Raw genomic sequence first — 22,292 nt, forward strand, 5'->3', positions numbered from 1 at the left:
TGTTACCTTGAACATTCGCGTACAAGCTGTGTGCACCTAAGCTTTCACGGCTCTTGGGGGAAGGCCTGCTGGCTCATAGTGGATGGATAGGTAGCTTTTGGGGGAACAGCCCGACCATTTTGTACAGGAGTCTGCACCCTGTTCTGTTAGTACTCCCACCAGCCCTGCACGTAAGCAATGTCCTGTAGCTTCCTGTGTTTGTATCTCAGCCTTCCTCCTGGGTGGTTAACTGATACCTCACTGTGGTTTTCATATCTGCTGTGAAATCCTTTGCCCATTTCTGACCAGGGTTTGTCGGTGTTGAGTTGTAAGAAGGTGTAGACACACACACATTCACATGGTATAGACAGTCTGCGTGCACAGTGACGACACTGTGTCTGTTCTGTGTCGCCCTTGCCTCCTTTTGTTCCCAGGCTGATGGGAAGGCCGTGCCCCGGGAGAGCCACCTCCCTCCGCTGCTGCTGCGACTCGTTCTCCCGAGTCCTGAAAACATGACATTGCTTCTTGGAGCTGAACTGTGGTCAGGGCACAGGATGCTGTCATTCTGTCTCTCCCTTATCGCCCCACCCCAATACCAAATGGGAACGTTTTTCTTCTCTTGTTTTTATTTTAGAGGGAAAAATATGAGTACATTTCTATTTAATTTGTGGCTCTTAAATTTTCCTCCTCTGATCAGAAAAGTGAAACAATACATGCAGTTACACCCTCCCGATAACTAGAAAGGTCAGTGAGCCAACAGCGTGTTGTTCTTGGCAGTGACCTAGTGAGATGGGAACACCTCCTGGTTAGGAATCCAAGGCAGCTTGGGGAGCTGAGTGCTTATCCCCTCCTCTGTAGCATGGGAGTAACTGGACTGAATTTCAGAGGTAATAAAAGTCAGGTTAAAATGAGGTAAAACCTGTGCTAAACAGCACAGGTGCCTGGCACATAGTAGGTCCTCAAAGCTTAGCCATCATCATCCACATTAGAAAAGAAATATTTCTCTTTTTAAAGACTTTTTTGTATTGATTTGAGAGGTAGAGTGACAGAGAGGGGGAGATAGAGAGGTCTTCCACCTGCGGGTTCACTCCCCAAATGGCCACAATGGCCAGGGCTGGGTCGATCCAAAGCCAGGAGCCAGGAGCTTCTTCCAGGTCTCCCACACGGGTGTAAGGTAATTACCATGCCTGCCCTGTCAGCCCCACGAACTCGCTGTCTCTGTGTGCTGGGCTGGGAGCAAGCCTGCCCTTTGCTTCCAAAGGAAAAGCTGTCTTTGCCTTTCAGGGTTATGTGCCATGTGAACGTCCTTGCCATCTGCACCGGGTCAGTGTTTCTCCCAAGCTCCGGAAGTCAGAGAGCATGGAGAGTCGGCCGCAGCGAGCGCGTACGCGGGTGGTGCCTCGTCCTTCGCTCGCTCCTGCTCCTGCCAGGTGAGTCGCTTAGTCCCGTCTGCACTAACGGAAGCAAATGGGAAATAATTTCAGTTCTCCCCAGTTCAAAAACCTGCTCCCATTAGTCCTTTTCCTTAGGGCAGCCTCGTTCCTAAGGGCTTCCTCGTGCACCACTGGGTACTGACACAGCTTGAGGCATCTGGGCTCCCTGTCATCCTAATGAGGAACTACGTTTTAGTACTATTATTATTTATTCATCTATTTGAAAGAGAGAGAAGTTGTCTATCCACTGGTTCACTTCCCAGATGTCTGCAACAGCTGGAGCTGGGCCAGGCCAAAGCCAGGAACCAGAAGCTTTTTCTGAGTCTCCCACATGGGTGCAGGGGCCCAGAGACTTGAACCATCCTCTGCTGTTCTCCCAGGCACATTAGCAGGGAGCTGGATAAGAAGTGGAGCAGCCGGGACTCAAACCAGCACCATATGAGATGCCAGCACTGCAGGCAGCGGCTTTACCAGCTACGCCACAGCGCCTCTCCTCCATTAGCTTTCTATCCCCTGTGCCTCTGCAGTCTCTTTATTGCTCATTGAACTTGGGGACATCTGTGACCTCAGGCCTAACTGGAGACCCGCCTAGATCGCTGCTTCAGTCTATGCCAGTGTGCTTTCTCTCTCAGGCTGAGCCCGGCTTGTTACAGTAACCCATGTGAGGGAATTTCATTCATCTTTTGACTTTCAAAATGTGTGCATAGCTAGCATTTGCCCAATCTGCCAGTTTCCCTGGCAGCTCTTTCTAAGCTGGAATGTAGTAGAAATCACCGGAGAGTCTTTCCTCTGTGACCAGTGGTTCCTATTTCAAGAGCAAGTCTTCATGTCTACCCTGCCACACTGTGGTGGTAATGCACATTGGCTCAGGGCTGGTGCTGTGGCATAGCGGGTAAAGCCCGCTGCCTGCAATGCCAGCATCCCATACGGGCGCTGGTTCGCGACCCGGCTACTCCTATTCTGATCCAGCCCTCTGCTGTGGCCTGGGAAAGCAGTAGAAGATGACCCAAGTCCTTGGGCCCCTGCACCCGCATGGGAGACCCAGAAGAACCTCCTGGATCCTGGCTTTGGATTAGTGCAGCTCTAGCCATTGCAGACATTTGGGGAGTGAACCGGCAAATGGAAGATATCTCTCTCCCTCTCTCCCTCTCTCCCTCCTTCCCTCCCTCCCTCCTGTAACTCTGCCTTTAAAATAAATTCACAAAAAACTTCAAAAAAATGCACATAGGCTCATCTGAAGAACCTACCGCTGGACCATCAGTACTAAAAATAGGAAGCAGTGAACACAAGAAAAAGTGATATCTAATTTAACAGTCAAGTCTCTGTTTTAAATAATTTTTCCCTTCCTACCCAGAGGAAAAACTGCTACAGGACATGAATTTCTAAAAATATTTTTATTAGAGAGTGCATTCCCAGTTGCTGCTTCACTCCCCAAATGTCCCCAACAACTGGGACTGGGCCAGGGCGGAAGCCCAGAACCAAGAACACAATTCAGGTCTCCCATGAGAGTGGCAGGAACCCAATTACTTGAGCCATCATCCCTACCTCTCAGGATGTGCATTGGCGGGAAGCTGGAGTCAGGAGCCAGAGCTGGGAGTGAAACTCAGGGACGCTAGTGTGGGAAACGGTCACCTTACCCACACTTAGGGTATGAATGTTGTGCAAGCAAATACAATCCTAACTGATGACAGATGGAGGAGGTAGAAAAGTTATTAGAAAATGAAATTCTAGGGCCTGGTTCTGTGGTGTAGCAGGTAAAGCTGCCGCCTGCAGTGCTGGCATCCTATGTGGGCGCTGGTTTGAGTCCCGGCTGCTCCACTTCTTATCCAGCTCTCTGCTATGGCCTGGGAAATCAGTGGAAGATGGCCCAAGTCCTTGGGCCCCTGCACCCATGTGGGAGACCTGGAAGAAGCTCCTGGCTCCTGGCTTCAGATCAGCGCAGCTCCAGCTGTCGCTGGGGAGTGAACCAGCGAATGGAAGATCTCTTTCTCTCTCTGTCTCTCTCTCTCTTTCTCTCTCTGTAAGTAAACAAACAAAAACTTTTAAAAAGAAAAGAAAATGAAATTCTAGCACTTAGGTCAGTAGCTTAAGTCAGTATTGAAGAACCAGCAATTGTACAAAGGTACATAGCAACACAATTCCTATTAGCAAATGTTAGCTACATAGTTACTTACAGCTAGAGATAACCAACATCAAAGTAAAACTACCCTGTCACTGTTGATCCCAAACTGGATTGCATTCAGTATCCTTTTGTGTGGTACAATGAATAGATTTAGTAGTTTTGAAAATACAAAGATACAGGTCCTTAGCTGTGTTTTAGATCAGTGTATTTCAGAATGTGCGTTACTGCTCATTTAGGTGATGAAATCAATTTAGGGTGGAACAGGATTATTAAAAAATGAGAGATGACAGAGAGTACAGTGTCATCAGGGTTAGTCTCCTTCTGTGGAGGAAGGTGTCCTGGATCATAACTTAAAATGCCTTTCTTATGGTGGGTTAAGGCCAAGGGTTTGAGGCTCCCTTTGAAATGATGCGGCAAAAGGACGGGTCGGAGTTCACATCTCTGAAGAAACCACGCAGCTTCTCCGCAGCACTGCTGACTCTGTGAGGTGTTCGCTTCGTAGGTGTGAAGAAAGCAAACCCCGCGGCAAGGACAGCTGCCAGGTGCTGTGGAAAGGTTAGTTTTGGCTTCTTGTCTCTCAGACCCAAAGCAAGGAGTTTTCTGCAGCCTGGAACAGTTGCAAGAGAATAGGAAGTGAGCTGGGAAAGTCTGGCTTTTCAGTAACCATTAGGCTTTTTACTATTATTATTATTATTTATTTGAAAGTCAGAGTTAGAGAGAGCAGGAGAGGCAGAGAGAGAAAGAGAGAGAGAGAGAGAGAGAGAGAGAGAGAGGTCTTCCATCTGCTGGTTCACTCCCCAATTGGCCGCAATGGCCAGAGCTGTGCCAATCTGAAGCCAAGAGCCAGGAGCTTCTTTTAAGTTCAAGGAATCATTGTTGAAAATAAAATGCAATGGGGGCCAGTGCTGTGGCATAGTGGTTAAAGCCTCTGCCTGCAGTGCCAGCATCCCATATGTGTGCCAGTTTGTGTCCCGGCTGCTCCTCTTCTGATCCAGCTCTCTGCTATGGCCTGGGAAAGCAGTGGAAGATGGCCCAAGTGCTTGGGCTCCTGCACCTGTGTGGAAGACCCAGAAGAAGCTCCTGGCTTCTGATCAGCACAGCTCCAGCTGTGCAGCCACTTGGGAAGTGAACCAGTGGATGGAAGACCTCTCTGTCTCTCCCTCTCTCTGTCTATAACTCTGCCTCTCAAATAAATAAGTAAATCTTTAAGGAAAAAAAAAAGGCAATAAAATTAAAGACAGTTTTCACTATATTCAGCTTTTGCTCTTCATTCATATGAAGTAAGCTAATAGGTTTTCAAACTCTGAGAATTCTTATTGATATATTTGATAAGTAATGATTTCATCCCCACTGAAAAGCAATTTTTAAAATTTTGACTTTTTTCAGGACTTAAGTGTAATAAATATCCATTCTGAAATACAAAGCCAATGAGCATCACAGACTGAACACTGGGCAGCTCTCAGTAAGAGGGAAGCCATGCAGACAGGTAACTGGTGTTTCCAGAAAACTCTCAGGGGGCATGTAACAGTGTAGTCTCAGTCCAGTCTCTGAAGGTGTTCTCCATCCACAATCAAGAATAGCAAAATAGCATCAAAGAATGACTCAGACACCAAAATTCTAGAGTAGCTTCTGAATTATGTCAAAAGTTTAAATTACCTTCTGATCGGTTTTCCTTTAGTATTTCTTAGAACACTATTTTTGGAAATTTGTCGATTATGTATTGCTGCATTCGGGTATGAGTAAAGAAAACACTTTTAAATACAAGCTTCTAGAAGATAGATTTCGTATGGTTATATATTATATGTGTGTATATATTTATAAATTCCAGATGATAGCTTTTATGTGGTTCTGTATTATATATGTATACACACAGATTCTAGAGGGTAGATTTTGTGTATAAGGAGAACTCCTTGCAGACCATTTTAGGAAGCCAAACTCCTTTGCTGAAGTCACCCACAAAGTCCACATTCTCCAAGGTAGAAATCCCCACCCTGGATACTTCAACCAGAACTTAGAAGCGTTCTCAAAATAGGGCAACGGCACCTGCGCTGGTCTGCTCAGACGGGGACAGCTGCGTCCCCGCGCCCACGACTGCACTGCGGGGCGCCGGCTTCGCGAGCGGCTCACGGGGGCCCCCGGGCGCGAACGCACCGGGCACCGAGCACTGGGCACCGAGCACTGGGCACCGAGCACGGGGCACCGAGCCCCGGGCACCCGTAACCGCCGTGACCGACACGCTCGTCCGGGCAGACAGGCTGACGAGCGGAGGGCTGTGACGCTAGTCACTCCTCCAAGGGGTGACGGAGACCCCAAGAACAGGCTGACACCGGCGAAAGCTTACATGCTGGGGGCAAGCATGCAGGAGAGCGGGTGCCTGGGGAGGGAGACCCGCGCCTGACACTAAAATTCAGAGCCGCCCTGAGGCGGCAGCTCGGTGAGCCGGGCGGCCGCACGCCCGCCCGGCGCACGCGATCGAGGACCACGGGGACGGCGCGGCGCATGCGCGCGCCCGCCAGGCTCCGGCGCGTGCACGGTCGTCCGGCGTCCCTGGCCCTCACAAAACGGGCCCTCGAGCCGGGCGTCACCGACTAACGGTCAGCGGTTGTTCCAGCGCCCTCCGGCCTCGTCCCGCACTTTTCTGAAAAGCCTCCCCCGGAACCCCGCAGGGCGGCCGGTAAGGGGGCAGAGGGGCCAGGGCCGGGCTGGGCGGTGGCAGGGAGCGGTTGGACCCGCCTCGGACTGCGTGGAGGAGCCGGCACAGCTGCGGCCCGCCCCCTGTGCGGGCTCACCTGGAGCCCGCCTGCGGGCCCCGCTGCAACCTGGGGGTCCCGGCTGGACGAGCGCTATAGGAGGAGAGGGTCGGAGTGGGCCGAGTGGAGGAACAGGTGGACGGTGCCCTGGCCCGGACTCTTGCCAGAGCTGCCAGGCGCAAGAAGTGGGGGCTCCAGCAGAGCGCCCGGGGTGCTCTGAAGGGCGAAGGGGGGTTTTGGAACGAGAGGTTTCAGAACAAGGACGCCCTGAGGTCACGTCCACTCATCTAATTGGCTTTCCTGCTTTTGCTCCTTTTTCCTACCCTAAAAAGTATTCAACTAAAAAGCAACGAAAAGTTGCCTGCTCTTTACAATGCAAACCTTCGTGTTTTCCTTTTTTTTAAAGACTTACTTTATTTTAAAGACTTAATTCTTTATTTGAAAGAGTTATACAGAGAGGGCAAGACAGATTTCCGTCTGCTAGTTCACTCCCCGGATGGCCACAACTGGCCAGGGCTGGGCCAGGCTGAAGCCAGGAGCTTCATCAGGGTCTCCCACTTGGGTGCAGAGGCCCCAGCACTTGAGCCGTCTTCCACTGCCTCTCCCAGGCCATCAGCAGCAGAGCAGCCGGGACTCCATCAAGCGCCCATACAGGATGCTAGATCTGCAGGCATTGTCTCTGCGCACTAGGCCACAACACCACCCGGTGCAAACTTTGAAAAACCTCACCCAAGTCCTTGCCCTCACAGAGGTAAGAATCCAAAGCAGAGGCATAGATTCATGTGTGAGTGTGGGCCGCCTCGCATCATGAGTGGCCAGAGGGTTGCCCAGGAAAGAGAAAGAGCAGCTCCTCCAAGCATTGTCCGTGGTGAAGAGACTTCTCCATTCTCAGCCTCTTTTATGAGGTGGGGGCAGTACCTTAATCAGATAAGCACATGTGTGGGGTCTTGGCAGGCATCCTGGTCCGTGATGAGACACTGGTGCATCCCCAGAAGATAGATGTGTCGAACTGAAGGTTGAAGACAAAAGATTGCAAGAATTCCCGCTCTCCTGAAGGCATCTGCCTGCCTGGTTATACCATATCAGTTCCTAGTGACTTGTAAAAGAATTGGAACCCGGGGCCGGCATTGTGAAGTAGCTGGTAAAGCCACCGCCTGCAGTGCCAGCATTCCATATGGGCACCAGTTCGTGTCCTGGCTGTTCTACTTCTGATCCAGCTCTCTGCTATGACCTGGGAAAGCAGTGGAGGATGGCCCAAGTCCTTGGGCCCCTGCACCCACGTGGGAGACGAAAGAAGCTCTTGGCTCCTGGCTTCAGATTGGCCCAGCTCTGGCCATTGTGGCCATCTTGGGAAGTGAACCAGCAAATGGAGGACCTCTCTCTCTTTCTTTCTCTCTCTCTCTGCCTCTGCGTAACTCTTCCTTTCAAATAAATAAATCTTAAAAAAAAAAAAAAAAGAATTGCATCCTTCCCCAAAGATCTTCTGTCTTCTTTCCAGGGCATCCTCCCCACCCCTGCCCCCCATTCTAGGTGAGCATCTGGGAGTTTCCCATAATACCCTGTGCGTGTCTGTATCATTGCATTTCTGCCATTGTTTTATAATCATCCTCTATGTCTCTTTCCCACTTCTCCTTCCCTCTCTGCTAGACTGTAAGTTTTCCAAGGGCTGGAATTAATATTTTTCTCTTCCTGGTGCTTTAGACAGGACCTGGCACACGAGTGTTCCATAAACACCTCCTGATGTTAGTTAGGGCCTGGTGGGTTAGGGCCTGGTGAGCCTTTCCCATCTGGTAAGCCAGTGCAGCCTCTGTGGTTACTTGGTAACGGGCCATTATGTGAGCCAGCGGGCCAAGTGGAAAAAGGACAGCAGCCACTCATGTAAGAATTTTTTTTTTTTTGAGAGGTAGAGTTACAGACAGTGAGAGGGAGTAACAGAGAGAGAGAGAGGTCTTCCCTGCACTGGTTCACTCCCCAGATGACTGCGACGGCTAGAGCTGTGCCGATCCATAAGCCCGGAGCCAAGCGCCTCTTCATGGTCTCCTGTGAAGGTACAGGGGCCCAAGTGCTTGGGCCATCTTCCACTGCTTTCCCAGGCCATGGCAGAGAGCTGGATCGGAAGAGGAGCAGCCAGGACTCGAACCGGCATCCTCATGAGATGCCGGAGCCACAGGATTAACAGGATTAACCTGCCGTGCACCACTGTGGCCCCGTGCGCCAGGCTTTTGAAGTTGGTGTCACTAGCATATGCGCTCACTCCGCTCTGAAGCAGCGTCTTCAGTCTGCTGATGTGATGTGAGTTTCTGTGCAGCTAGTCCTGTAAGAGGAAGAAAGTTGGATCCAAATCTTCTAGTCTTTGTAGCGGTTATATTTCTGAAGTAAATTAAAAAGTTGGCATTCTGTAATCAGCCAGCCAGGCCCCTTCTAATTGAGCTTTTGCAGGGCCTGCTTGTTCCTGTGATAAAGTTGTGTGTTTTTTTTTTGAGATTTATTTATTTACTTAAAAGAGTTATGGTGGCGATTTGGGGGGCGGGGCAGGGGATCTTCCATCTGCTGATTTACGCCCCAAATGGTTGCAATGGCCAGGACTAGGCCAGGCTGAAGCCAGGAGCCAGGAGCTCTATTCTGGTCTTCCATGTGGGTGGCAAGTACCAAGCACTTGGGGCTCTCCTGCTGCTTTCCCAGTCCCATCCGCAGGGCGCTGCAATGAAAGCAGAGCAGCCAGGACCCAGCCAGCACTCAGGTACGGGATGGTGGCATCTCAGTAGCCCAACCTGCCGTGCCACAGCACCAGCCCCTCTTATGGCTGCCTTTTCCTGCCCCCGATCACTGTGTGGGCGTGGGCTTTCCAGTGTACGAGTCTGTCTGCCGTCCTCCACAGCGCAGGCTCCGGCCGTTCCTGAGCGCCACGTGCCGGGCTCCCCACCAGACACAGCAGTCATGCTCTGCAGAGAACATAAGGCTGGGGCTGGCCCTGGCTGCCGGCTGGAGCAAACCAAAGTCAAAGCTTATAGCCGTGGTCTTTTTTTTTTTTTTCATTTAATTTTTATTTATTTCATTTATTTGAAAAACAGATCATCCATCTGCTGGTTCACTCACCAAATGCCTGCTACAGCCACGCCTTAGCCGAGTCAAAGCCAGGAGCCCAGAACTCATCCAGGTCTCCCACATGGGTGGCAGGGATCCAAGTACTTGAGGCAGCACCTGCTGCCTCCCAGGTGCACGTTAGCAGAAAGCTGGATCAGAAGCTGAGGGGCCAGAACTCATACCAGGCACTCACTCCAATGTGGGGTACAGCTGTCCCTGTGGCATATGCCTGCCCTCCACCCTGTGCCCTGAACCTCTGTGGCACACGCTCATTCTCTGAGCAGGGACAACCCCTTTGGCTCTGAAGGGCTGCCTTCTTGGCTCCTGACCTGTCCTGTCCTGGCTGTGCCAGTCTGCCCCTCAGTGTCTGCATGGCTCAAACAGAGCCTCCTGGAGGTGAGGCAGGCTGGGCCCTGCCCCCTCTTAGTGGAAAGCCCACTCTTAATGGAAAGCTTGTTGGAAATACTCAGAACACTCGTAGAAGGATGTTAACTGAATGTCATTTTTAGGTATGTGGGCATTTTCATATAGAACTAGGACTCGGCCACCATCGTGAGAGAAGGGAGAATTTGGGAAAGGAGAAGTCATACTCTCTCTTTGCTCCTCTGTGCCCCAGAAAACACTGTCTTAAGACACATCTGTGTTAATTTCTACAAAGGCAATTCCCAAAGCACAAAACAAAGGGTCTTCCAGGGTTTGTGGGGAAAATTCATACTATGCGAAAACTACGCCTGGATTTCAAGAAGTGCTTGTGTTTTAATTTGGTGTTTCCATGGACACTCTGAAGTGCGCTCGTATGCAGCCTGGGCGAAGATCCGTGCTGCGTGGTGATTTTTAAGACTTTCAGACCTTGATCCCTTACCGCAGTAATTCTGAGTTTTCCACTCACAAAGTTTGTTTTCGGGTAAAATATTATTTCTAACTGCATGTTCCTTCTATATGGAAGCCCTCACTGGGTGGAAAAAAGAATCCTGCAGTTTTTTTGTGTGTCCTCCATTGTGTAACAACAATGGCTGCCACTTTTGTAAACTGTTTTTGCCAAAGGTTGCTAAGTCCCTGATTTACATTATTTTTATTACGTTTTTATTTATTAATAATTGTGCATATTTCTGGATTCTAATGCATATACTAGGCACTGGTCAAATGGGGTAACCGGCAGTTCCCCTTCTTTGACATTACTTTGTGCTCGGAGCTCCTGTCTTCCTCCTGCTCATAAAATGTGTGCTGGGTTGTTGTGAACGACCGTCTTCCCACTCTGCTGTCGCATCTCTGACTTGGTGGCCAGCTTCCTCCCTCCTCTGTCAGCCCCAGCCCTCCCGGCCCTGGTAGTCACTCTGGTGTTCAGATGGAGGTTATCCACCCTTGCGTAGGAAGGGCTGCATCCTGTACTGGTCTTTCCATGGCAGCACCGGGAACTGTGCTGGTGATGAGCCCGGTGAGGACACCGCAGGAACAGGACACGCAGGGAGCCACCTGGGGAAGAGATCTGCCCACAGAGATGACTGCAGGGGGCATTGAAACTGCCCAGCTCCTCCATGAAGCCCTCCCTGAGGCCCACGTCGCTGACCGAGGCTGCTGTGTGAGCGTGTGCAGGAGCTGGGCCAGGGCGCAGCAGGCTGGGGGGAGCAGGGCAGCAGGCAGAGGCCAGGGGACTGTACAGGGCACGCACTGTCAGCTGTCGCTCAAAGAAAGCAGAAGCTACGGGCACCTGGTGCTGGGCTTGTCTCCCCGCCCGTGTCCTGGCCGGTGGGGGACAAACAGGAGGAAGAGTGAGGAAGGAGACCAGTGCTGGCGTCCCCAGAGGGGAGCTAGCACCCTTGTCTTTTCCAAGAGAGCCGCCCGTCTGCTGCCCCCGCCCCCAGGGGAGAGTGCGGATGGGAACGCATTCGCCCCTGGGCTGTGGGTGACGCAGATGTGCAGGGGTCAACTTATAAGCATCATGTCATGAGGCCAGCGTCACTTCTAGGTGCCCCTTCAGGCCACCACGGGCAGCAGCAACTCCAGTAGGTCTTTACCCTCCATACGCCCAGGCCAGTGCTGGGAGAGAAGGAAGGAGCTAACGCTGGTCATACCAGCTGGCCGCTCTCTGGAAGCATCTCGACAGGGCCCTCAGCAAATCCCGCCTCACTCCTCAGGAAGTGAACGAGTGAGACTAGGCCGTTTCTGACATGGCCGTAAAGGGAGCAGTGATGAGGCTGGGGAAGTTTTAGTGCCATTGATCAAGTCTATAGCAGTGGCCTCAAGCAAGTCCCCTCTGCCTCTGGCCCTCAGGAGCTGGGAAGACCGGGGCTGAGCCATGTCTGAGGGCCACTGGTCAGGCCAAACTGCAAATGCTCCTCCACAGTGTGGGAATGTTGTCCACGGTGGGGATGCAAATGAGCCACAGGTTTCCAGGTTGGCCGAGTCTTGTGAATCCGGAGACCTGGTGACTCGTGGCAGGACCAGCTGCACTGCAGCGTGGCACTGCCTCACAGGGCCCGTCCTCACCGGGCTGCCACAGCCCGAGTCCCTCTGCTGCCAGGCAGTGCGGCTGAGCAGAAGGGTCAGAAACATCTGCCTGACAGAGACCTGGGGTCTCCATTGGACATAAGCGAAATGAAAGAGCAGCCACGTGGAGCCGATCAGATTAAAGTCAGAGCAGTGGTTGAGACTGGGTGGGGCGGGGAGGAGCCTGCTGCGGACTACACAGGTGCATCTCACAGACGTCTGAGCTGCACGGCTTTCTGAATCTCTGTGCTACACTTCAGTGAAACAAATAATGATTTTAAAACCAAAAGTGCCAGAAGAACCACCACCGCCTCGCAGGCATTGTGAACGCGATGCCCTGAGCAGAGCAGGCAGTGCCCCTCCCCGCCGGTGGGTGCCCCTGTCCCCGCGGCAGCAGCCCGCACCCCGCCACCGTCCGTTCACATCTGTTCATCCACATCTCGTTGCCTGCAATGTTTTCATCTTGCGTGGCATCCCAGATACTGCTCCCTTATTCTAGAGGCCCAGGGCACAAACGGACCACAGGAAGTAAACCATCTCGCCAGACGGAGACCCCGCGCCTCCCTCCCCCGGTCCTCAGGCAGGGCTCTCAATGTGGTCCTTCACCCGGGGGCTCTGAGAGGCGTGGCCATCACAGCTCTGCCTGGGCCAGAGAGTGCCTGTCAGCCCAGGGACTGCTGCACTCAGTCACCTGGTCCTCGGCACTGAGTGAGGCAGCGCCTTCATTGTCCTTAGAGAAGGGGAAACTGAGGCTGCTACACTACGGAAGCCTCTGAGCAGCAGACCCTGCCTCGGGTCCACAGCCCTGGGAAGGAAGCGGGTAGAGCCCCTGGGAAGATGGGGCTCCCGCAGCAAACCTTCAGGGGTCGTTGTGTGCGGACACGCGTTCACTTGGGAGCTCTCCGTGCATTCAGCACATGCTTGGTTCCTGCCAGGGCCTGGCTAGGCGTGCGTCTCCCTGGGAGACCCAGCGAGAGGTCCCCTCCTCCACGGAGCCCTGCTGGATCGCCAGCGTTCCGGCTTCAGCTGGGACCCTCTCGAGTACTGGGATCACACTTGGGTCACAGCCCGTGAGCTGTGTGAACACACTGGGTGAGACGTAAAAAGGGGCTCACAAAACACGCGGATGGATAAGTGACTGAGTCGTGAAATGATCCAGCCCAGCCACGTGGAGGTCAAGTTCACCAAAGTGAGACTCCTCCTCCCCTGCTTCCTGAAGTCCCTTCCCAAGACCCAAGTGACCTTGGCTCACCCTGGTCACATGGATCCCATGAACAGCTGGGTGGGGTAGGAGGAAGAAGCGAGTTTGGGGCTTCCATTCTCACCTTGTCACATCCTGACCCTGCAGCCTGCTGAGGGCTCCCCTCAGCTGAACGGAATGCCTGAGAGTCGTGCTCTTTGGGGAGAATTTTTGAGGCCAGCAGCCCTGGCTCTGAGGCCTCGGGGGGACCTTGGGAAGTTCCTGTCTCTTTGGAGCCTTGGCTTCCTCCAGAAATGGTGTGATTGTGGGCGCCTCACGGACGTGCTGGGCTAGGTGAGCTGAGAGCTGACGTGGGCGTTGGGCAGGTGCTGGCCCTCGGTCACTGTTTGATGCTGCTGCTGTCCCTGTGGACTTGGGATGCTGACTGTGTGCAGGGGACACAAGGAGGGGACAGAGCAAGGGTGGGGGCAGCAGTGGAGGACACGTGGGGACTCACCCGGCCTGGGGGGACACTGCCCAGCTGTGTCTTTTCAGTCTCGCAGCCTCCGGGTCCCCGGGCTCGCCCACCCTGGCCCTTCTCTGCTGCCCCTGTACCATCTAGAAATGATGGGGTTGAGGGCTGCATCTCAGCCCCTGGTACTCCCTCGGGGCAGAGCAGCGGGCTGACTCTCCACCCTCTCCCAGGTGACAGGAGTGACAGCCCCAGGCCGGCCTCACCACGTCTGTGGCCCACTGCTGACCCCACAGCCTGAGTCCTGACAGCTCAGTGGGCCCACGTCTGCCTCTGCTGAGACGCTGACCATGTGGTCCTGCTGGAGGTGTGGCAGAGAGGGAGGTGAGTGTGCTCCCAAGGGCCGGGTGGGGGCGGAGAGGAAGAAGGGGACGCCCGGGCTGGAATTCTGGGGAGGCTCTCATCAGAGGTGGGTGGGGAGAGGCTGTGCCTGGGCTGCCCCGATCTGGCCTCCATCACTTGCTCACCATGGAGGACTCTGGAGGACTTAGTCACGAGGCAGGGGCCCAGCTCAGCTTGGGATCTGCTGATCTTGACAAGCTCAGCACACCCGGGCAGACACATCTGTGAGGGGCAGGGCACAGGGGATGAAGGGTGAGGGGTCCTGGGGGGAGCTGGTGACAAGGTGGGGAGAGGTGTTTGAAAGACGCTAGAGGACGTGGAGGAAGCTCATGAACTGGTGCTACCCAGCTACACTGGGGGAAGATGTAGGTGAGACCCAGAGCCACAGGGAGCAACGGGAGGTTGTTCTAGAAACCAGGGGGCTGGGCCTCCTATCACATGGGCCTCCTGCTGCCTGGACGCCTCCATCCTGTACACACAGCCCTGTCTCATCTTCCCAGCTGGACATGGAGGCTTTCACATGCGGTCTGTGACTGATTGCTCTCAGGGAGCCCAAGTGAGCTCAGGCCCATGCCTGCCCTGTGGGCTCCCTGGAGAGGAAACCACATGCAAAGGCCCCGGGGGTGGCCCGGTATCTGCAGCAAACTGGACGGCTCAGTGTGCAGAGGGAACGGTGGGGGTGGGGGTGGGGTGGGGTGGGGAGGGGTTTGCAAGGGTCTGCAGGGGACAGGAGAGAGAGGTCGTGGAAGTCGGAGGGGACTGCTTCCTGCACTGAAGGGAGGGGTGCCAGGCATGGTGAGAAGCACAGCAACACTGGGGACCAACATTGGGCTGCTGGGCAGAGAGAAAACCCACACTGGGGACAGAGGGGAGCGACAAGCTGCCACCCCGTGCCCAGCCTGCTGGCTTCCCCTGGCCCTGCTCTCAGGCTGAAGGACAAGCTGACCTGAGCGGGGAGGCTCCAGGGCCATCCCTGGCTGCGATCACTGGCGGTCACGGCACATTAGAGGCTGTGCACAGGGCAGGCCAGGCCATGCCCGAGGGCCGGGGGCCTTCCTGGGTGCTCTCTGGGCTTCTGATGATCCCGGAGGGAGACCTGAGGGACTTCCCCTCCACATATTCATGCTCACATGGAAATAACGGTAACTGGGACCCGGAACCTGCCTGAGCCACGGCCCCCTGCCCGCCAGCCCTGTGGGATGCTCTTTCCCATTAATCCTCCTTCTGACCCTTAGGACCTCTGACCCACTGCCGAGCACCCCTTGGACGTGTGGACGGGCTGAAGGGCCGAGACCTGGGCCAGGCCTCCCGGAGGGACTGCTCCATGCCACAGCTCCCAGAAGGAAAACACAACAGCCTGAAAAGGCCCAAGATCCACATGACACAGTCAAGAAACAGCACAGACAAGCGACCCCTGAGCCTCGTGGGTGCCCAGCGCCGTGTGGTTCCCAGCACCTTGTCATCGTGTCGTGGACCTCGGGGCCACATAAGCACACACCCAGCAGGAGCTTCTGTTCCTGTGGGACTTCCTGAAAATGGCACCAGGTGGCGAGCGTGTCGGGAGGTCACCCACAGAGTCTGCATCTCTGCCCCGCATATGACGCAGGGCCTTGTCCCTGTGGGAAAGCCGTGAATCATTCCTGTGACCTTGCTAATTCTCTGAAGGCGCTTTTCCATGCAACTTTTCAGACGCACTCCAACTCAGTACTGAGCCCCAGCTCGGGCTGCAGCCCGCACAGGCTCAGTCCAGTGTCAGGAGGAGGCGGAGCAGCGAGAGCCGAGACCAGCTCAGGGGAGCAGTTTCACCATCAGATTTGGAAGACGGGGCCATCACTAAGAGCCCTCCCACCTCCCCAGAAACAGGGAAGAGGAGAACGAGGAGTGCAAGGGGAGGGGAAGGGCCTCATTCCTGCAGCTCGTCCAGGTGGGGCCAGAGGGTCCCCTCCTCTCCAGGCCGCCTGCAGCCCTCTTTCAGCTCACCCCGTGCTCTGCCCAGGAGGCTTTGGAAGGTCAGGGTGCTGCCAGTGTTACAGGAATTTCGAGAGATGGCTTTGTCTTACAGTGATGAGAAGTGATGACGCTGACAGGGTGGGTGAGCGGAAGGAAAAGCAGGCTTTGCTACTCCAGGGGTCTGCTTTGTTTCTCCTATGTCTCCCAGGCAGTGTTCATGCTTGCTAACCAAGAAGAAATGTTACCTAACTCATCACTTGAGAAATGTCACAGAAATTGTTACCGACCTGAGCAGTTAAGGAAGGTTATGGCTTGCTGAGCACTGGAGACATGCTGCTTCCTGGTCTGGTCTGGTCTGGTCTGGTCTGGTGTCAGAGCCCCGTTCCTCCTGTGGACCCGTTCTGTTCCCATCTCTGCCTGTTGTTTTTCTTACTGCCTTCTCACATTACCTCCTCCCAGACAGGAATCCCTGACTGCCTGTCAGCGCTTGTAACTACTCACATTCCCCCATCAGGGAGGGAGCCCTGAGTGCTGCGAGCTGATCTGGGGCCACGGCTGCTCAGCTCTGTGATCAGGGGCGTAGAGCTGGGTCGGCAGCCGCCCATCCCTCTGAGGCTGGGTCTGCAGGTGCCCGGTAGAATGAGGGTTCCAGCTGGGGCTCCAGTCGCAGCACCGTCTGCAGCTTGGCAGCCCCTAAATGAGCAGAGACAAATCTGACAAGAGGGTTAAATATACAGGGTCTTCAGGCCAGGATTTCTAGAAGTGACACATATCAGAGGCATGAGGGAGGCGGCTAAGCCGGAGTAAGAGTGTCACCAAGGCAATCACAGTGGAAAGGACGTGCAGTATTGGGACAGGGACTCGGGGACCTGGGTGCACATGAAGCAGGATGTAAGGGCTGTAAACAGAACCAGGAGAAGCAAGGTGGGTGGCATTCTGGCTGTCTCGCGACGTGCAAGGATGATTGGTAGAGCCTTTTTGTTAGCCAGTTTTTAATGACCCCTTTAAGTTTGTTTTTGGGCCATTATAAAGGCATTTCGAGTGCTTTAAGAAACTGTGTAAGCACAGTTATCATTCAGCCGTGCGTAAGAATCCTTGCTCTACAACCGCGGCTTTTGTTGTTGACAGAAGTCAATTCACCTTGATTTGTATTCTCTCCTTGTGCTCGAAATCCTCTTTTGAGCGCATGAGTGTATCGCTGATCAGTCATCTTGTAGCTGGCTTTTCCTTGGCCCTCATTGGCAGGTCAGATTAGACCTGGTTGCTGATCCAGTCTCACTTTGGAGGGAGAAGAAGTATGTGATGACCAGGAGTCAATGTCAGTATCCCATCTAGACACTTGTAAGTGACAAAGAGGTCTCAGAAGAAGTGGGCTCCATTGTTGAACTGAACTTGACCTTTCGTGTCGGTGTGGCACTTGGGCCAGCTTCTGCTTTTCCAGGCAGATTAGCAGGAGCTGGATCAGAAGTGGAGCGCCCAGGACTCAGCCCAGAGCCCACATGAGATGCCAGCTCCACGGACGGCAGCCCAGTCTGGGCCACAGTGCCGGTCTGTGGATGGACTAGGTGTGTAAGTATGGTGACAGCAGTTAGTGTATCATAGCGGGGCCAGTGTGTTCTCTGAGAACAGATTTTCACTGAACTCATGTGAACACAGTCACATTGCCCTGAGAATCTAAAATGCCTCAGAAAACTTTTGAATTTAGAGGAATTAAGCAGAAGGAAAGGGAAGCATTTTTATCTGTTTACAAAGCTGTCCCAAAGCACTGAGTACAATAGAAGTCACAGAAAAAAAAAAAAAAAGATCCTTTGGAATCTAGAAGAGGAAACATTTTTAAATACAGAACCAACAGTGTTTTAAACAAAAGACATAAAAATGCATGCTTTTTATTTATCTGGTTTATGCAACTAATTTTTTATTAATTTCCATAAGCAGATTTTTTTTTCAATTTTTAGAGTTTCAGAACTTCTTGTCTAGTCCATTATTTCCAAAGCTGTCAGAAAACCTGTATTTAAGAATATTTCTTAGAATGCAGATTTTTTTAGAGAAAAGAAAACTGGATGACAAAGAGAATTAACTAGTCATGGTTAAAATTAATTGACAAGAGGAGGCAGTTTATGTTTAGTTCACACAGCATTGTGGGAAGCACCTGAAGGATTTTATAAACACTGTGTGTGTCTGGGGCCTTTTTTTTTTTAAAATCAAGATAGCCATCATGACATCGAGCCCTGACAGCTAGGCCTCTGGGCAGCAGTGGGAGGGGGATGGGAGGCACACGTTCACAGGCACTGCTCCTGTGGTCCCATCCATCAGGGAGGTGTTGGAGAATGTGATAGCTTTGAAGGGAGGGGGCGGCCTGAGGTAGGGGCTACCCCCACAGCCTCCCTGTACCCCCAAGCCCTGTGTGGCCCTTCTGTCCTCTGCGAGTCGGGGAGTCTTCTTTACGGCCCAGCTGAGAGCCCGTGCCTGCCAGGCAGTTTTGAGCTTCAGGATCCTGACCAGAACCTGGAGGAACCACATCAGTTAGTTCGCTTGTTTCCACTCTGGGGTCGACCTTCATGTGGGATTTCTCCCAGCACGGCCTGGGGCAGAAGTGGCTGAAAGCCCAGGCCTGCAGCGGTTTGCGTATGTATTCCTGTTCCTGGGAAGAATCCCGAGGCTTCTCTGGAGTCCCTTGACTTGTTTCCTATTCTTTCTGTCCAGTGCTGAGCCGCTGGTGGCCCATTACGTCTGCCTCTGTGGGCTCTCCCTGGGGTCATAGGTCATTCACCTCTCATAACAAGTGCTCCAGCTCTAGGCTCATATAAGATGGGACCTGGTAATATTCAGACAGGATGTTGTCCTCCAGCTGCATCCAGTTCTTCCCAACAAAAGGCAGGGACCTGTCACCATGGCATACAGGACCACACCCAGGCTCCAGACATCGGCCTTATAACCACTGAGTTCCTCATCTGGTAATCTTCGAGGGCAGGGTGCTCTGGCACCCCACAAAATGTGTCCAGATGTTATCGCTTAAGTCAGTCTGCAGCTAAATTCAGTTAATATTCAGCCGGGCATCCCAAAGGAGGTTTTGTAATTTTAAGTTTCAGTGCCCTTCTTATGGCAGTAGAACACTGCTGATAATGTCTGGTTAAACATCTGACATGCCTCTTCCTCACACAAGTGGCCACACTCTGCCACGTCCTGGTCAAGGTCCCCCCTGCTCGCATAGGCCGTGAAAATGTATGCTCTGTCTGCTGTGTGCGTATATATAACAGCCTGAAATGTTTGGGAAATGCATCTCTTGCTAATGTCTGCTTCCACCCACACTTGCAGGAAGCTGGAGGAGGCCTGGTTGGCTCTGGCGTTTGTCATGGCCGCCTGGGTCTCGCTTTGCAGATGCTAGGTCAGCTTCCCTTGGCCAAGTTACTCTGGAGAGTGGTTCTGAGGACCTGGTATCCATCGAGGACCTCCTCGTCAGTGTGGGAGGCCGCACGGGGGCACCCACCTCCGAGCCTCTCTGATGCTGGTAGCACCCATGACAACTCTGACAACTGGGAAATGGAAAAGAAACAACACTGTCAGTGCCAGTGTTACAGGTAACACTACATATGAATGACACTAATCGCTAATTCTATCTCATTAAATATGAGAAGGCACAAAAAATGAGGAAAATCAATCAAGGAAACACCAACTAACATTACCTAAACAAGTTTAATCAGTAAGTCTAATAGTCTTATCTAAAGGATTAAAAATGTGGGGGAAATGGGAGAAACACATTAGAAAATGAAAACAAAATAAATACAAAAAGTGACAAATAAGTAAAAAATGGAGAGAGAAGAAAGTTAACAAAATAGAGAAAAAATAAAATATTAAAAAGAACAAACTGAGCAGACCGAATAGGGAAAACAGGTAGCTTTGTCCAAGTCCTATAGGTCACCATCAAAAAGCTTCCTGTACAAAACAAAAAAACCCCAGTGAGCCAGGGACTCATACAGGCAGTTGAAATTGTTAGGTTTGGAACAGCTCGGGGTTCTGGCCTCTTGTACTCCCAAAAAAGAGAGAAGGAAAAAGGAGATGGAGCCGAGCTCAACAGAGACAGGGGGCTTTATTGCAGCAAAGAGGGGCGACAGTCCGTTCTTGCGAGGATACTGTGCAGGGCGTGTGTAGGGCCAGGTTTTATCTGATTGAGGAGGGAATCTGCCGCTGGGGGCAGGCTGAGGGGGTTTTGCCTGCAGCTGGTGGGAAGCAGGGAGTAGGGGGCTCTTAGAGGCCGCTGACAGCTTTCCTCTTGGCTGTTTCACAAGCTGCCCTGTGCAGCTTATCTGTTTTTCCAGCTGCTTTGCAAGGAGTCTGGGGGAGTTGAGCCTGGTTCCTGCAACCAAGGGTCTCAACAAAAAGGAGGAGGGGAAGGGGCAGCATGCCCTTTAGCAATGACATTGATGTGAGAGGAAGAAATGGACCAGTCACAGCTGGCGATACTCCACGCTGGTTTTCCTGAAACCCTTTCCACTTAAATAGAAAGGACCCCGAAAGCTTTTTGCTTAGGTCGATGATAGACTTTGATCTGGTTGTGGCTAGCCCTGAGAGCCTCAGATCCAACAAAGCCACTGCTACAAAGAGGGAGGTGGACCAGGTTCGAGTCCTGGCTGCTCCACTTCAATGCTGCCCTCTGCTATGGCCTGGGAAAGCAGTGAAGGATGGCCCGAGTCTCCACGTGGGAGACCCAGAGGAAGCTCCTGGCTCCTGGCTTTGGATAAGTGCAGCTCTGGCCATTACAGCCATCTGGGAAGTGAACCAGTGGGTGGAAGCTCTTTCTCTTTCTACCTCTATCTCTAACTGTCTTTAAAATAAATAAATTAGAAAAAAAAAGAAATGAAGAAACAGATATGGGTAAGCAGCTGCAAATGCTACTAACCCCTGCATGTTGCGGAGAAAAGCAACAGACTTGGTTTTGGCCTGGTCTTCATGTGGTCTCTTGCAGGGGGTGGTGCTGGGCAAGTGTGACTGACTAGGAGTTTCATCTCCAGCGGGAGCAGTGTGCATTTCTGGAGTGTATGCTTTGGACGATCTGGGGAACAAAGACAACTTTCAGGCAGTTTTAACTCCGTATATAAGCAATATGCATCCGTGCGGTTACTTCACGTAACTTGTTGAAGCAAACTGTTGTCACCTATCATATCTACTGTGACCCTGAGGACGCTGAATTTAAGTGTCTCCCTTGGACCCGGTGTTGTGGCTCAGCGGGTTAAGCTGCTGTCTGTGATGCCTGCATCTCATGTGGGCGGTGGTTTGAGTCCCGGCTGCTCCACTTCCCACCCAACTCCCTGCTGATGTGCCTGGGAAGGCAGCAAAGGATGGCCCAAGCACTTGAGCTCCTGCCACCCATCTGGGAGACCTGGATGAAGCTGCTGGCTTCTGGCTTCTGCCTGGCCCAGCTGCTGCTGTTGTAGCCATTTAGACAGAGAACCAATGGATGGACGATCTCTCTTCCTGTCTCTCCCTCTCTCAGTAAATCTATGTTTCCAAATAAAATTAAAAAAAAAAAAAAGTCTCCTTCTGTCCCTCTACCACCCAACCCCCACATTTTCTCTATCTCGTTGGTGTTCCTGGGAAGTTTCATGATCTTTAGTCCTTAGAGATCTCTGAGACTTTCATTGAAATCCGTGTAGGTAATGAAAGAAGTTTCTCAGCTATAGAGAAGTCCGGTTCCTACTGCGTGCCTGGTCTGTGTCAGCCGGTGCTCCAGGTTCCCTGAGGGTACGGTGTGAACACCGCAGAGGAGGCGTCTGCCTCCAGAAAGCTTACTTACTAGCCGTACCAAGGAGACAGCCAATGTGTGGAGAGAGCCCAGGAGACAGGAGGACTCCTGCCTGGTGTGCAGGGAGCTCAGTTTCTGGATTTAATCTATCACAAATGCAAATCATCTAAACTTGACCTTTGCATATGGTTAGGGAATTCAACAAGTATTCATTGAGTACCATCTCTGCTGGAGACAGCAGAACACTGGGATAAAATGAGAATCAAAATAGGCCCATACAGCTGGGTAAAGTGGCACAGGGATGCACTGGGTCCCTCACAGTCACCCTTGGGTGGGAAATACCGGTATCTGTCTCACTAATAATGGACCCACGAAAGGGGTGTGTGTGTGTGTGTGTTCAGCGGCCCAGGACTAGAATTACCCCTAAAGAAGAGACCATGGAGTGAAAGCAAGAGTCGGGGTTGGCACTGAGTTTTGAATAAACAGTAGGATTTGGATGGCCAACTTAAGGGAGGGTAGGTGGAGGGGTTGGGGGCGAGAATATTCTAGAAAGCATTTTCTTGGAAAAAGACCTTGTGTCGGGATTTCTGGGGCCAATGGGGAATTAGCAGCGTTTGAACAGAAGGTGTGAGCTGTAGCTGTTGAGGTCAGTTTCGGGGGCCTCGCCTCAGAACTTGTCACTTAGTCTACTGC

At 52.6% G+C, this 22,292-nt stretch overlaps 1 long non-coding RNA gene across 2 annotated transcripts in view; it reads left to right on the forward strand.

Moving 5' to 3' along the window:
- Positions 1–19,667, forward strand: part of LOC138843207 (uncharacterized) — an 80,047-nt gene extending 60,380 nt beyond the window's left edge. The window contains exons 2-4 of one of the 2 annotated variants that reach the window (XR_016214878.1): positions 1,264–1,409; positions 13,741–13,891; positions 15,145–19,667. This is a non-coding gene — a long non-coding RNA (uncharacterized LOC138843207). Of the gene's footprint in view, positions 1–1,263; positions 1,410–6,017; positions 6,209–13,740; positions 13,892–15,144 lie in introns of those variants that run through there. The other variant, XR_011379570.1, reaches the window with a different exon arrangement.
- Positions 19,668–22,292: the final 2,625 nt, after the last annotated feature.

Source organism: Oryctolagus cuniculus, chromosome 10, assembly GCF_051225735.1.
Source record: "Oryctolagus cuniculus isolate XC-2025 breed Fujian yellow rabbit chromosome 10, ASM5122573v1, whole genome shotgun sequence".
NCBI classification, from domain to species: domain Eukaryota; kingdom Metazoa; phylum Chordata; class Mammalia; order Lagomorpha; family Leporidae; genus Oryctolagus; species Oryctolagus cuniculus.